The sequence below is a fragment of the Oncorhynchus gorbuscha genome, linkage group LG18, assembly GCF_021184085.1.
Source record: "Oncorhynchus gorbuscha isolate QuinsamMale2020 ecotype Even-year linkage group LG18, OgorEven_v1.0, whole genome shotgun sequence".
Taxonomy (NCBI): Eukaryota; Metazoa; Chordata; class Actinopteri; order Salmoniformes; family Salmonidae; genus Oncorhynchus; species Oncorhynchus gorbuscha.
The window spans coordinates 6,791,768-6,804,424 of NC_060190.1; the positions used below are offsets into that span (position 1 = coordinate 6,791,768).

Here is a 12,657-nt window from a genome sequence, read left to right on the forward strand (position 1 = left end):
TCTCTATTAAAACAGAGCAATATCTCTATTAAAACAGAGCAATATCTCTATTAAAACAGAGCAATATCTCTATTAAAACAGCAATATCTCTATTAAAACAGAGCAATATCTCTATTAAAAACAGAGCAATATCTCTATTAAAACAGAGCAATATCTCTATTAAAACAGAGCAATATCTCTATTAAAAACAGACCAATATCTCTATTAAAACAGAGCAATATCTCTATTAAAACAGAGCAATATCTCTATTAAAAACTGAGCTCAAATTCTACTTTAAGGGCAGAACATGTCTAGGACCTTCATGGCATCTATAAAATGGAAGCATCTGGTTTTAGGGGAAAAGCAGAAACGAGGCAAAGCCTGAACCTGATGCTTCTGGTCTTCATCAACCCCGCTCAGGTGTTTTGGTCATTTCATCTATCTCTCCATTTCATCCTCTCATCCTCTCTCAATCTATTTGTCTTCTGATAACCCCCATCCCTTCCCTCCCTCTTCCTATATCTGGACTATTTTACTTTTCTTGTCCACATTTTGTTCACGCTTCACGACACTTACCCTTCTTCAGTTTCTCCACTTCACCTTGCCCTCCCATAATGGATTCCCCTCATTGCCCTCCCTTTTCTCTCACTCCTTTTCTCTCTCCTTTTCTTTCACTCCATTTCTCTCTCTCTGCTGGCCTATCTAAATTCCCTGTAGCTCCTGCCTCTCATTCCTTGCCCTTTCCTCATTTTATTATTGACATTTCATCCTCTTCTCACCATCACTGTTTATTTATTGTTTCTCCCCCTCTCTTCTGATCATCCTGTACCTGTCCCCGTCTTCTAATCATCCTGTACCTGTCCCCTCGTCTTCTGATCATCCTGTACCTGTCCCCCTCTCTTCTGATCATCCTTTACCTGTCCCCCTTCTCTTCTGATCATCCTGTACCTGTCCCCCTTCTCTTCTGATCATCATGTACCTGTCCCCCTCTCTTCTGATCATCCTGTCCTCCTCTCCTCTGATTATCCTGTACCTGTCCTCCTCTCTTCTGATCATCCTGTACCTGTCCCCCTCTCTTCTGATCATCCTGCACCTATCCGCCTTCTCTTCTGATCATCCTGTACCTGTCCCTCCTCTCTAATGATCATCCTGTACTTGTCCCCCTCTCTTCTGATCATCCTGTACCTGTCCCCTCGTCTTCTGATCATCCTGTACCTGTCCCCCTCTCTTCTGATCATCCTTTACCTGTCTCCCTTCTCTTCTGATCATCCTGTACCTGTCCCCCTTCTCTTCTGATCATCATGTACCTGTCCTCCACTCTTCTGATTATGCTGTACCTGTCCCCCTCTCTTCTGATCATCCTGTACCTGTCCCCCTCTCTTCTGATCATCCTGTCCTCCTCTCCTCTGATTATCCTGTACCTGTCCTCCTCTCTTCTGATCATCCTGTACCTGTCCCCCTCTCTTCTGATCATCCTGCACCTATCCGCCTTCTCTTCTGATCATCCTGTACCTGTCCCTCCTCTCTAATGATCATCCTGTACTTGTCCCCCTCTCTTCTGATCATCCTGTACCTGTCCCTCCTCTCTAATGATCATCCTGTACTTGTCCCCCTCTCTTCTGATCATCGTGTACCTGTCCCTCCTCTCTAATGATCATCCTGTACTTGTCCCCCTCTCTTCTGATCATCCTGTACCTGTCCCTCCTCTCTAATGATCATCCTGTACTTGTCCCCCCTCTCTTCTGATCATCCTGCACCTGTCCCTCCTCTCTAATGATCATCCTGTACTTGTCCCCCTCTCTTCTGATCATCCTGTACCTGTCCCTCCTCTCTAATGATCATCCTGTTCCTGTCCCCCCTCTCTTCTGATCATCCTGTACTTGTCCCCCTCTCTTCTGATAATCCTGTACCTGTCCCTCCTCTCTAATGATCATCCTGTACTTGTCCCCCCTCTCTTCTGATCATCCTGTACCTGTCCCTCCTCTCTAATGATCATCCTGTACTTGTCCCCCTCTCTTCTGATCATCCTGCACCTGTCCCTCCTCTCTAATGATCATCCTGTACTTGTCCCCCTCTCTTCTGATCATCCTGCACCTGTCCCTCCTCTCTCATGATAATCCTGTACTTGTCCCCCCTCTCTTCTACCTCTCTTTGATTGGCACCAATTATTTTTGCCCTTTGACCCACCTGGTCATTGATTTCTTCCGGTGTCCCGTTATCCTCATTTTTCTCTTTCCTCTCTTTCTTTTGCTCTTCCTCTCACTCTTATCCTTCTATTTCTCTCTCTGTGTCTCACTCTATCTCTCTTTCTATGTCATTCTCCCTCTCCCTCCCTCTCTCTCTCTCTGTCTCACTCTACCTCTCTCTCTGTCATTCTCCCTTTCCCTCCCTCTCTCTGTCTCCCTCTCCCTCCCTCTCTCTCTCTGTCTCCCTCCCTCTCTCTGTCTCCCTCTCCCTTTCTCTCTCTCTCTCCCTCTCCCTCCCTCTCTCTCTCTGTCTCACTCTACCTCTCTTTCTCTGTCATTCTCCCTTTCCCTCTCTCTCTCTGTCTCCCTCTCCCTCCCTCTCTCTCTCTGTCTCACTCTACCTCTCTTTCTCTGTCATTCTCCCTCTCCCTCCCTCTCTCTCTCTGTCTCACTCTACCTCTCTTCCTCTGTCATTCTCCCTCTCTCTCCCTCTCTCTGTCTCCCTCTCCCTCCCCCTCTCTATCTCTGTCTCACTCTACCTCTCTTTCTCTGTCATTCTCCCTCTCCCTCCCTCTCTCTCTCTGTCTCACTCTACCTCTCTTTCTCTGTCATTCTCCCTCTCCCTCCCTCTCTCTCTGTCTCACTCTACTTCTCTTTCTCTGTCATTCTCCCTCTCCCTCCCTCTCTCTGTCTCCCTCTCCCACCCTCTGTCTCCCTCTCCCTCCCTCCCTCCCTCTCTCTGTCTCACTCTACCTCTCTTTCTCTGTCATTCTCCCTCTCCCTCCCTCTCTCTGTCTCCCTCCCTCTCTCTGTCTCCCTCCCTCTCTCTGTCTCACTCTACTCTCTTTCTCTGTCATTCTCCCTCTCCCTCCCTCTCTCTCTGTCTCACTCTACCTCTCTTTCTCTGTCATTCTCCCTCTCCCTCCCTCTCTCTCTCTCCCTCTCCCCCCCTCTCTCTCTCTATGTCTCACACTACCTCTCTTTCTCTGTCATTCTCTGTCTCCCTCCCTCTCTCTGTCTCCCTCTCCCTCCCTCTCTCTCTCTCTGTCTCACTCTACCTCTCTTTCTCTGTCATTCTCCCTCTCCCTCTCTCTCTCTGTCTCCCTCTCTCTCCCTCTCTCTCTCTGTCTCCCTCTCCCTCCCTCTCTCTGTCTCCCTCTCCCTCCCTCTCTCTCTCTCTGTCTCACTCTACCTCTCTTTCTCTGTCATTCTCCCTTTCCCTCCCTCTCTCTGTCTCCCTCTCCCTCCCTCTCTCTCTCTGTCTCCCTCCCTCTCTCTGTCTCCCTCTCCCTCCCTTTCTCTGTCTCTCTCTCTCTCTCCTCCCTCTCTCTCTCTTCTCCATCTCCCTCTCTTTCTCTGTCTCCCTCTCCCTCCCTCTCTCTCTCTCTGTCTCCCTCCCTCCTCTCCCCCCTCTCTCTCTGTCTCCCTCTCCCTCTCTTTCTCTGTCATTCTCCCTCTCCCTCCCTCTCTCTCTCTCTGTCTCACTCTACCTCTCTTCCTCTGTCATTCTCCCTCTCTCCTCTCTCTGTCTCCCTCTCCCTCCCCTGTCTCTATCTCTGTCTCCTCTACCTCTCTTTCTCTGTCATTCTCCCTCTCCCTCCCTCTCTCTCTGTCTCACTCTACCTCTCTTTCTCTGTCATTCTCCCTCTCCCTCCCTCTCTCTCTGTCTCACTCTACCTCTCTTTCTCTGTCATTCTCCCTCTCCCTCCCTCTCTCTGTCTCCCTCTCCCTCCCTCTGTCTCCCTCTCCCTCCCTCCCTCCCTCTCTCTGTCTCACTCTACCTCTCTTTCTCTGTCATTCTCCCTCTCCCTCCCTCTCTCTGTCTCCCTCCCTCTCTCTGTCTCCCTCCCTCTCTCTGTCTCACTCTACTCTCTTTCTCTGTCATTCTCCCTCTACCTCCCTCTCTCTCTCTCTGTCTCACTCTACTTCTCTTTCTCTGTCATTCTCCCTCTCCCTCCCTCTCTCTCTCTCCCTCTCCCTCCCTCTCTCTCTCTATGTCTCACACTACCTCTCTTTCTCTGTCATTCTCTGTCTCCCTCCCTCTCTCTGTCTCCCTCTCCCTCCCTCTCTCTCTCTCTGTCTCACTCTACCTCTCTTTCTCTGTCATTCTCCCTCTCCCTCTCTCTCTCTGTCTCCCTCTCTCTCCCTCTCTCTCTCTCTCTCTCTCCCTCTCCCTCCCCCTCTCTCTGTCTCCCTCTCTCCTCCCTCCCTCTCTCTCTCTCTGTCTCACTCTACCTCTCTTTCTCTGTCATTCTCCCTCTCCCTCCCTCTCTCTGTCTCCCTCTCCCTCCCTCTCTCTCTCTTCTCCCTCTCCCTCCCTCTCTCTGTCTCCCTCTCCCTCCCTCTCTCTGTCATTCTCCCTCTCCCTCCCTCTCTCTGTCATTCTCCATCTCCCTCCCTCTCTCTGTCTCCCTCTCCTCTCTCCTCTCTCTCTCTCTGTCTCCCTCCCTCCCTCTCTGTCCCCCTCTCCCCCTCTCTCTCTGTCTCCCTCTCCCTCCCCCTCTCTCTGTCTCCCTCTCCCTCTCCTCTCTCTCTCTCTGTCTCACTCTACCTCTCTTTCTCTGTCATTCTCCCTTTCCCTCCCTCTCTCTGTCTCCCTCTCCCTCCCTCTCTCTCTCTGTCTCCCTCCCTCTCTCTGTCTCCCTCTCCCTCTCTCTCTGTCTCCCTCTCTCCCTCTCTCTTCTCCCTCTCCCTCCCTCTCTCTCTCTGTCTCACTCTACCTCTCTTTCTCTGTCATTCTCCCTCTCCCTCCCTCTCTCTCTCTGTCTCACTCTCCTCTCTTTCTCTGTCATTCTCCCTCTCCCTCCCTCTCTCTGTCTCCCTCTCCCTCCCTCTGTCTCCCTCTCCCCTCCCTCCCTCCCTCTCTCTGTCTCACTCTACCTCTCTTTCTCTGTCATTCTCCCTCTCCCTCCCTCTCTCTGTCTCCCTCTCCTCTCTCTGTCTCCCTCTCCCTCTCTCTCTCTCTCTCTCTCTCTTTCTCTGTCATTCTCCCTCTCCCCCTCTCTCTCTCTCTGTCTCACTCTACTCTCTTTCTCTGTCATTCTCCCTCTCCCTCCCTCTCTCTCTCTCCCTCTCCCTCCCTCTCTCTCTCTATGTCTCACTCTACCTCTCTTTCTCTGTCATTCTCTGTCTCCCTCCCTCTCTCTGTCTCCCTCTCCTCTCCCTCTCTCTCTCTCTGTCTCCCTCTCCTCTCTTTCTCTGTCATTCTCCCTCTCCCTCTCTCTCTCTGTCTCCCTCTCTCTCCCCCTCCCTCTCTCTCTCTGTCTCCCTCTCCCTCCCTCTCTCTCTCTCCCTCTCCCTCCCTCTCTCTGTCTCCCCCTCTCCCTCCCTCTCTCTCTCTGTCTCACTCTACCTCTCCTTTCTCTGTCATTCTCCCTCTCCCTCCCTCTCTCTGTCTCCCTCTCCCTCCTCTCTCTGTCATTCTCCCTCTCCCTCCCTCTCTCTGTCATTCTCCCTCTCCCTCCCTCTCTCTGTCTCCCTCTCCCTCCCTCTCTCTCTCTCTGTCTCCCTCCCTCTCTCTGTCTCCCTCTCCCTCCCTCTCTCTGTCTCCCTCTCCCTCCCTCTCTCTCTCTCTGTCTCACTCTACCTCTCTCTCTGTCATTCCCCTCTCCCTCCCTCTCTCTGTCTCCCTCTCCCTCCCTCTCTCTCTCTGTCTCCCTCCCTCTCTCTGTCTCCCTCTCCCTCTGTCTCTCTCTCTCTCCCTCTCCCTCCCTCTCTCTCTCTGTTTCACTCTACCTCTCTTTCTCTGTCATTCTCCCTTTCCCTCCCTCTCTCCGTCTCCCTCTCCCTCCCTCTCTCTCTCTGTCTCCCTCCCTCTCTCTGTCTCCCTCTCCCTCTCTCTCTCTGTCTCCCTCTCCCTCCCTCTCTCTGTCTCCCTCTCCCTCCCTCTCTCTCTGTCTCCCTCTCCCTCCCTCTCTCTGTCTCCCTCTCCCTCCCTCTCTCTGTCTGTCTCCCTCTCCTCTCTCTCTCTCTGTCTCACTCTCCCTCCCTCTCTCTGTCTCCCTCTCCCTCCTCTCTCTCTGTCTGTCTCTCCTCTCCCTCCCTCTCTCTGTCTCCCTCCCCTCCCTCTCTCTGTCTCCCTCCTCTCTGTCTCCCTTTCTTTCTCTGTCTCCCTCTCCCTCCCTCTCTCTCTCTCTCTCTCTCTCTCTCTCTCTCTGTCTTCTCCTCTCCCTCCCTCTCTCTCTCTCTGTCTCCCTCCCTCCCTCTCTCTGTCTCCCTCTACCTCTCTCTCTGTCTCCCTCTCTCTCTCTCTCTGTCTCCCTCTCCCTCTCTCTCTCTGTCTCCCTCTCCCTCTCTCTTTCTCTGTCTCCCTCTGTCTCCCTCTCTCTGTCTCCCTCTCTCTGTCTCCCTCTCTCTGTCTCCCTCTCCCTCTCTCTCTCTCTCTCTCTCTCTCTCTCCCTCTCTCTCTCTCTCTCTCTCTCTCTCTCTGTCTCCCTCTCCCTCTCTCTCTCTCTGTCTCCCTCTGTCTCTCTCTCTGTCTCCCTCTGTCTCCCTCTCTCTGTCTCCCTCTGTCTCCCTCTCTCTGTCTCCCTCTGTCTCCCTCTCTCTGTCTCCCTCTCCCTCCCTCTCTCTGTCTCCCTCTCCCTCCCTCTCTCTGTCTCCCTCTCCCTCCCTCTCTCTGTCTCCCTCTCCCTCCCTCTCTCTGTCCCTCCCCCCCTCTGTCTCCCTCTACCTCCCTCTCTCTCTCTCTGTCTCACTCTACCTCCCTTTCTCTGTCATTCTCCCTCTCCCTCCCTCTCTCTGTCTCCGTCTCCCTCCCTCTCTCTCTCTCTGTCTCACTCTACCTCTCTTCCTCTGTCATTCTCCCTCTCCCTCCCTCTCTCTCTCTCTGTCTCACTCTACCTCTCTTTCTCTGTCATTCTCCCTCTCCCTCCCTCTCTCTGTCTCCCTCTCCCTCCCTCTCTCTCTCTCTGTCTCACTCTACCTCTCTTTCTCTGTCATTCTCCCTCTCCCTCCCTCTCTCTCTCTGTCTCACTCTACCTCTCTTTCTCTGTCATTCTCCCTCTCCCTCCCTCTCTCTGTCTCCCTCTCCCTCCTTCTCTCTGTCTCCCTCTCCCTCCCCCCCCCTCTCTCTCTCTGTCTCACTCTACCTCTCTTTCTCTGTCATTCTCCCTCTCCCTCCCTCTCTCTGTCTCCCTCTCCCTCCCTCTCTCTGTCTCCCTCTCCCTCCCCGTCTCTCTCTCTGTCTCACTCTACCTCTCTTTCTCTGTCATTCTCCCTCTCCCTCCCTCTCTCTGTCTCCCTCCCTCTCTCTGTCTCCCTCCCTCTCTCTGTCTCCCTCTCCCTCCCTCTCCCTCTCTCTGTCTCACTCTACCTCTCTTTCTCTGTCATTCTCCCTCTCCCTCCCTCTCTCTGTCTCCCTCTCCCTCCCTCTCTCTGTCTCCCTCTCCCTCCCCGTCTCTCTCTCTGTCTCACTCTACTTCTCTTTCTCTGTCATTCTCCCTCTCCCTCCCTCTCTCTGTCTCCCTCCCTCTCTCTGTCTCACTCTACCTCTCTTTCTCTGTCATTCTCCCTCTCCCTCCCTCTCTCTGTCTCCCTCCCTCTCTCTGTCTCCCTCCTTCTCTCTGTCTCACTCTACTCTCTTTCTCTGTCATTCTCCCTCTCCCTCCCTCTCTCTCTCTCTGTCTCACTCTACCTCTCTTTCTCTGTCATTCTCCCTCTCCCTCCCTCTCTCTGTCTCCCTCTACCTCCCTCTCTCTCTCTATGTCTCACTCTACCTCTCTTTCTCTGTCATTCTCCCTCTCCCTCCCTCTCTCTGTCTCCCTCCCCCTCTCTGTCTCCCTCCCTCTCTCTGTCTCCCTCCCTCTCTCTGTGTCTCTCCCTCTCCCTCCCTCTCCCTCTCTCTGTCTCACTCTACCTCTCTTTCTCTGTCATTCTCCCTCTCCCTCTCTCTCTCTGTCTCCCTCCCTCTCTCTGTCTCCCTCTCCCTCCCTCTCTCTCTCTCTGTCTCACTCTACCTCTCTTTCTCTGTCATTCTCCCTCTCCCTCCCTCTCTCTGTCTCCCTCTCCCTCCCTCTCTCTCTCTCTCTGTCTCCCTCCCTCTCCCTGTCTCCCTCTCCCTCCCTCTCTCTGTCCCCCTCTCCCTCCCTCTCTCACTCTCTGTCTCACTCTACCTCTCTTTCTCTGTCATTCTCCCTCTCCCTCCCTCTCTCTGTCTCCCTCTCCCTCCCTCTCCCTCTCTCTCTCTCTGTCTCCCTCCCTCTCTCTGTCTCCCTCTCCCTCCCTCTCTCTGTCTCCCTCTCCCTCCCTCTCTCTCTCTCTGTCTCACTCTACCTCTCTCTCTGTCATTCTCCCTTTCCCTCCCTCTCTCTGTCTCCCTCTCCCTTCTTCTCTCTCTCTCTGTCTCCCTCCCTCTCCCTGTCTCCCTCTCCCTCCCTCTCTCTGTCCCCCTCTCCCTCCCTCTCTCACTCTCTGTCTCACTCTACCTCTCTTTCTCTGTCATTCTCCCTCTCCCTCCCTCTCTCTGTCTCCCTCTCTCTCCCTCTCCCTCTCTCTCTCTGTCTCCCTCTCCCTCCCTCTCTCTCTCTCTGTCTCCCTCCCTCTCTCTGTCTCCCTCTCCCTCCCTCTCTCTCTCTGTCTCACTCTACCTCTCTTTCTCTGTCATTCTCCCTCTCCCTACCTCTCTCTGTCTCCCTCTCCCTCCCTCTCTCTGTCATTCTCCCTCTCCCTCCCTCTCTCTGTCATTCTCCCTCTCCCTCCCTCTCTGTCTCCCTCTCCCTCCCTCTCCCTCTCTCTGTCTCCCTCCCTCTCTCTGTCTCCCTCTCCCTCCCTCTCTCTGTCTCCCTCTCCCTCCCTCTCTCTCTCTCTGTCTCACTCTACCTCTCTCTCTGTCATTCCCCCTTTCCCTCCCTCTCTCTGTCTCCCTCTCCCTCCCTCTCTCTCTCTGTCTCCCTCCCTCTCTCTGTCTCCCTCTCCCTCTCTCTCTCTCTCTCCCTCTCCCTCCCTCTCTCTCTCTGTTTCACTCTACCTCTCTTTCTCTGTCATTCTCCCTTTCCCTCCCTCTCTCCGTCTCCCTCTCCCTCCCCCTCTCTCTCTCTGTCTCCCTCCCTCTCTCTGTCTCCCTCTCCCTCTCTCTCTCTGTCTCCCTCTCCCTCCCTCTCTCTGTCTCCCTCTCCCTCCCTCTCTCTGTCTCCCTCTCCCTCCCTCTCTCTGTCTCCCTCTCCCTCCCTCCCTCTCTCTGTCTCCCCCTCTCTCTCTGTCTCCCTCTCTCTCTCTGTCTCTCTCTCTCCCTCCCTCTCTCTGTCTCCCTCTCCCTCCCTCTCTCTCTCCCTCTCCCTCTCCCTCCCTCTCTCTGTCTCCCTCTCCCTCTCTCTCTCTGTCATTCTCCCTCTCCCTCCCTCTCTCTGTCTCCCTCTCCCTCCCTCTCTCTGTCTCCCTCCCTCTCTCTGTCTCACTCTACCTCTCTTTCTCTGTCATTCTCCCTCTCCCTCCCTCTCTCTGTCTCCCTCCCTCTCTCTGTCTCCCTCCCTCTCTCTGTCTCACTCTACCTCTCTTTCTCTGTCATTCTCCCTCTCCCTCCCTCTCTCTCTCTCTGTCTCACTCTACCTCTCTTTCTCTGTCATTCTCCCTCTCCCTCCCTCTCTCTGTCTCCCTCTCCTCCCTCTCTCTCTCTATGTCTCACTCTACCTCTCTTTCTCTGTCATTCTCCCTCTCCCTCCCTCTCTCTGTCTCCCTCCCTCTCTCTGTCTCACTCTACCTCTCTTTCTCTGTCATTCTCCCTCTCCCTCCCTCTCTCTGTCTCCCTCCCTCTCTCTGTCTCCCTCCCTCTCTCTGTCTCACTCTACTCTCTTTCTCTGTCATTCTCCCTCTCCCTCCCTCTCTCTCTCTCTTTCTCACTCTACCTCTCTTTCTCTGTCATTCTCCCTCTCCCTCCCTCTCTCTGTCTCCCTCTCCCTCCCTCTCTCTCTCTATGTCTCACTCTACCTCTCTTTCTCTGTCATTCTCCCTCTCCCTCCCTCTCTCTGTCTCCCTCCCTCTCTCTGTCTCCCTCCCTCTCTCTGTCTCCCTCCCTCTCTCTGTCTCCCTCTCCCTCCCTCTCTCTCTCTCTGTCTCACTCTACCTCTCTTTCTCTGTCATTCTCCCTCTCCCTCTCTCTCTCTGTCTCCCTCTCCCTCCCTCTCTCTCTCTCTGTCTCCCTCCCTCTCTCTGTCTCCCTCTCCCTCCCTCTCTCTCTCTGTCTCACTCTACCTCTCTTTCTCTGTCATTCTCCCTCTCCCTCCCTCTCTCTGTCTCCCTCTCCCTCCCTCTCTCTCTCTCTGTCTCCCTCCCTCTCCCTGTCTCCCTCTCCCTCCCTCTCTCTGTCCCCCTCTCCCTCCCTCTCTCACTCTCTGTCTCACTCTACCTCTCTTTCTCTGTCATTCTCCCTCTCCCTCCCTCTCTCTCCCTCCCTCTCCCTCCCTCTCTCTCTCTCTGTCTCCCTCCCTCTCTCTGTTTCCCTCTCCCTCCCTCTCTCTGTCTCCCTCTCCCTCCCTCTCTCTCTCTCTGTCTCACTCTACCTCTCTCTCTGTCATTCTCCCTTTCCCTCCCTCTCTCTGTCTCCCTCTCCCTCCCTCTCTCTCTCTCTCTCTGTCTCCCTCCCTAAATCTGTCTCCCTCTCCCTCTCTCTCTCTGTGGTCCTCTCCCTCCCTCTGTCTCTCTCTGTCTCACCATACCTCTCTTTCTCTGTCATTCTCCCTTTCCCTCACTCTCTCTGTCTCCCTCTCCCTCCCTCTCTCTCTCTGTCTCCCTCCCTCTCTCTGTCTCCCTCTCCCTTTCCCTCTCTCTCTCTGTCTCCCTCTCCCTCCCTCTCTCTGTCTCCCTCTCCCTCCCTCTCTCTGTCTCCCTCTCCCTCCCTCTCTCTGTCTCCCTCTCCCTCCCTCTCTCTGTCTCCCTCTCCCTCCCTCTCTCTGTCTCCCTCTCCCTCTCTCTCTCTGTCTCTCTCTCCCTCCCTCTCTCTGTCTCTCTCTCCCTCCCTCTCTCTGTCTCCCTCTCCCTCTCCCTCCCTCTCTCTGTCTCCCTCTCCCTCCCTCTCTCTGTCTCCCTCTCCCTCCCTTTCTCTCTCTCTGTTTCCCTCTCCCTCCCTCTCTCTGTCTCCCTCTCCCTTCCTCTCTCTCTCTCTGTCTCCCTCTCCCTCCCTCTCTCTGTCTCCCTCTCCCTCCCTCTCTCTGTCTCCCTCTCCCTCCCTCTCTCTCTCTGTCTCCCTCCCTCCCTCCCCTCTCTCTCTCTGTCTCCCTCTCCCTCTCCCTCCCTCTCTCTGTCTCCCTCTCCCTCCCTCTCTCTGTCTCCCTCTCCCTCCCTTTCTCTCTCTCTGTTTCCCTCTCCCTCCCTCTCTCTGTCTCCCTCTCCCTTCCTCCCTCTCTCTGCCTCTCCCTCTCTCTCCCTCTCTCTGTCTCCCTCTCCCTCCCTCTCTCTCTCTCTGTCTCACACTACCTCTTTTTCTGTGTCATTCTCGCTCTCCCTCCCTCTCTCTCTCTGTCTCACTCTACCTCTCTTTCTCTGTCATTCTCCCTCTCCCTCCCTCTCTCTGTCTCCCTCTCCCTCCCTCCCTCTGTCTCCCTCTCCCTCCCTCTCTCTCTGTCTGTGTCACTCTACCTCTCTTTCTCTGTCATTCTCCCTCTCCCTCCCTCTCTCTGTCTCCGTCTCCCTCCCTCTCTCTCTCTCTGTCTCACTCTACCTCTCTTTCTCTGTCATTCTCCCTCTCCCTCCTCTCTCTCTCTGTCTCACTCTACCTCTCTTTCTCTGTCATTCTCCCTCTCCCTCCCTCTCTCTGTCTCCCTCTCCCTCCCTCTCTCTCTCTCTGTCTCACTCTACCTCTCTTTCTCTGTCATTCTCCCTCTCCCTCCCTCTCTCTCTCTGTCTCACTCTACCTCTCTTTCTCTGTCATTCTCCCTCTCCCTCCCTCTCTCTGTCTCCCTCTCCCTCCCTCTCTCTGTCTCCCTCTCCCTCCCTCTCTCTGTCTCCCTCTCCCTCCCTCTCTCTGTCTCCCTCTCCCTCTCTCTCTCTGTCTCCCTCTCCCTCCCTCTCTCTGTCTCCCTCTCCCTCCCTCTCTCTGTCTCCCTCTCCCTCCCTCTCTCTGTCTCCCTCTCCCTCCCTCTCTCTGTCTCCCTCTCCCTCCCTCTCTCTGTCTCCCTCTCCCTATCTCTCTCTGTCTCCCTCTCCCTCTCTCTCTCTGTCTCCCTCTCCCTCCATCTCTCTGTCTCCCTCTCCCTCCCTCTCTATGTCTCCCTCTCCCTCCCTCTCTCTGTCTCCCTCTCCCTCTCTCTCTGTCTCCCTCTCCCTCTCTCTCTCTCTCTCTCTCTGTCTCCCTCTCCCTCCCTCTCTCTGTCTCCCTCTCCCTCCCTCCCGTTCTCTGTCTCCCTCTCCCTCCCTCTCTCTGTCTCCCTTTCCCTCCCTCTCTCTGTCTCCCTCTCCCTCCCTCCCTTTCTCTGTCTCCCTCTCCCTCCCTCTCTCTGTCTCCCTCTCCCTCTCTCTCTCCCTCTCCCTCCCTCTCTCTGTCTCCCTCTCCCTCCCTCTC

General features: G+C 54.8%; 1 pseudogene; it reads left to right on the forward strand.

The window, feature by feature from the left end:
* LOC124004086 overlaps window positions 1–12,657 on the forward strand; it is a 174,822-nt pseudogene that overhangs the window by 126,750 nt on the left and 35,415 nt on the right.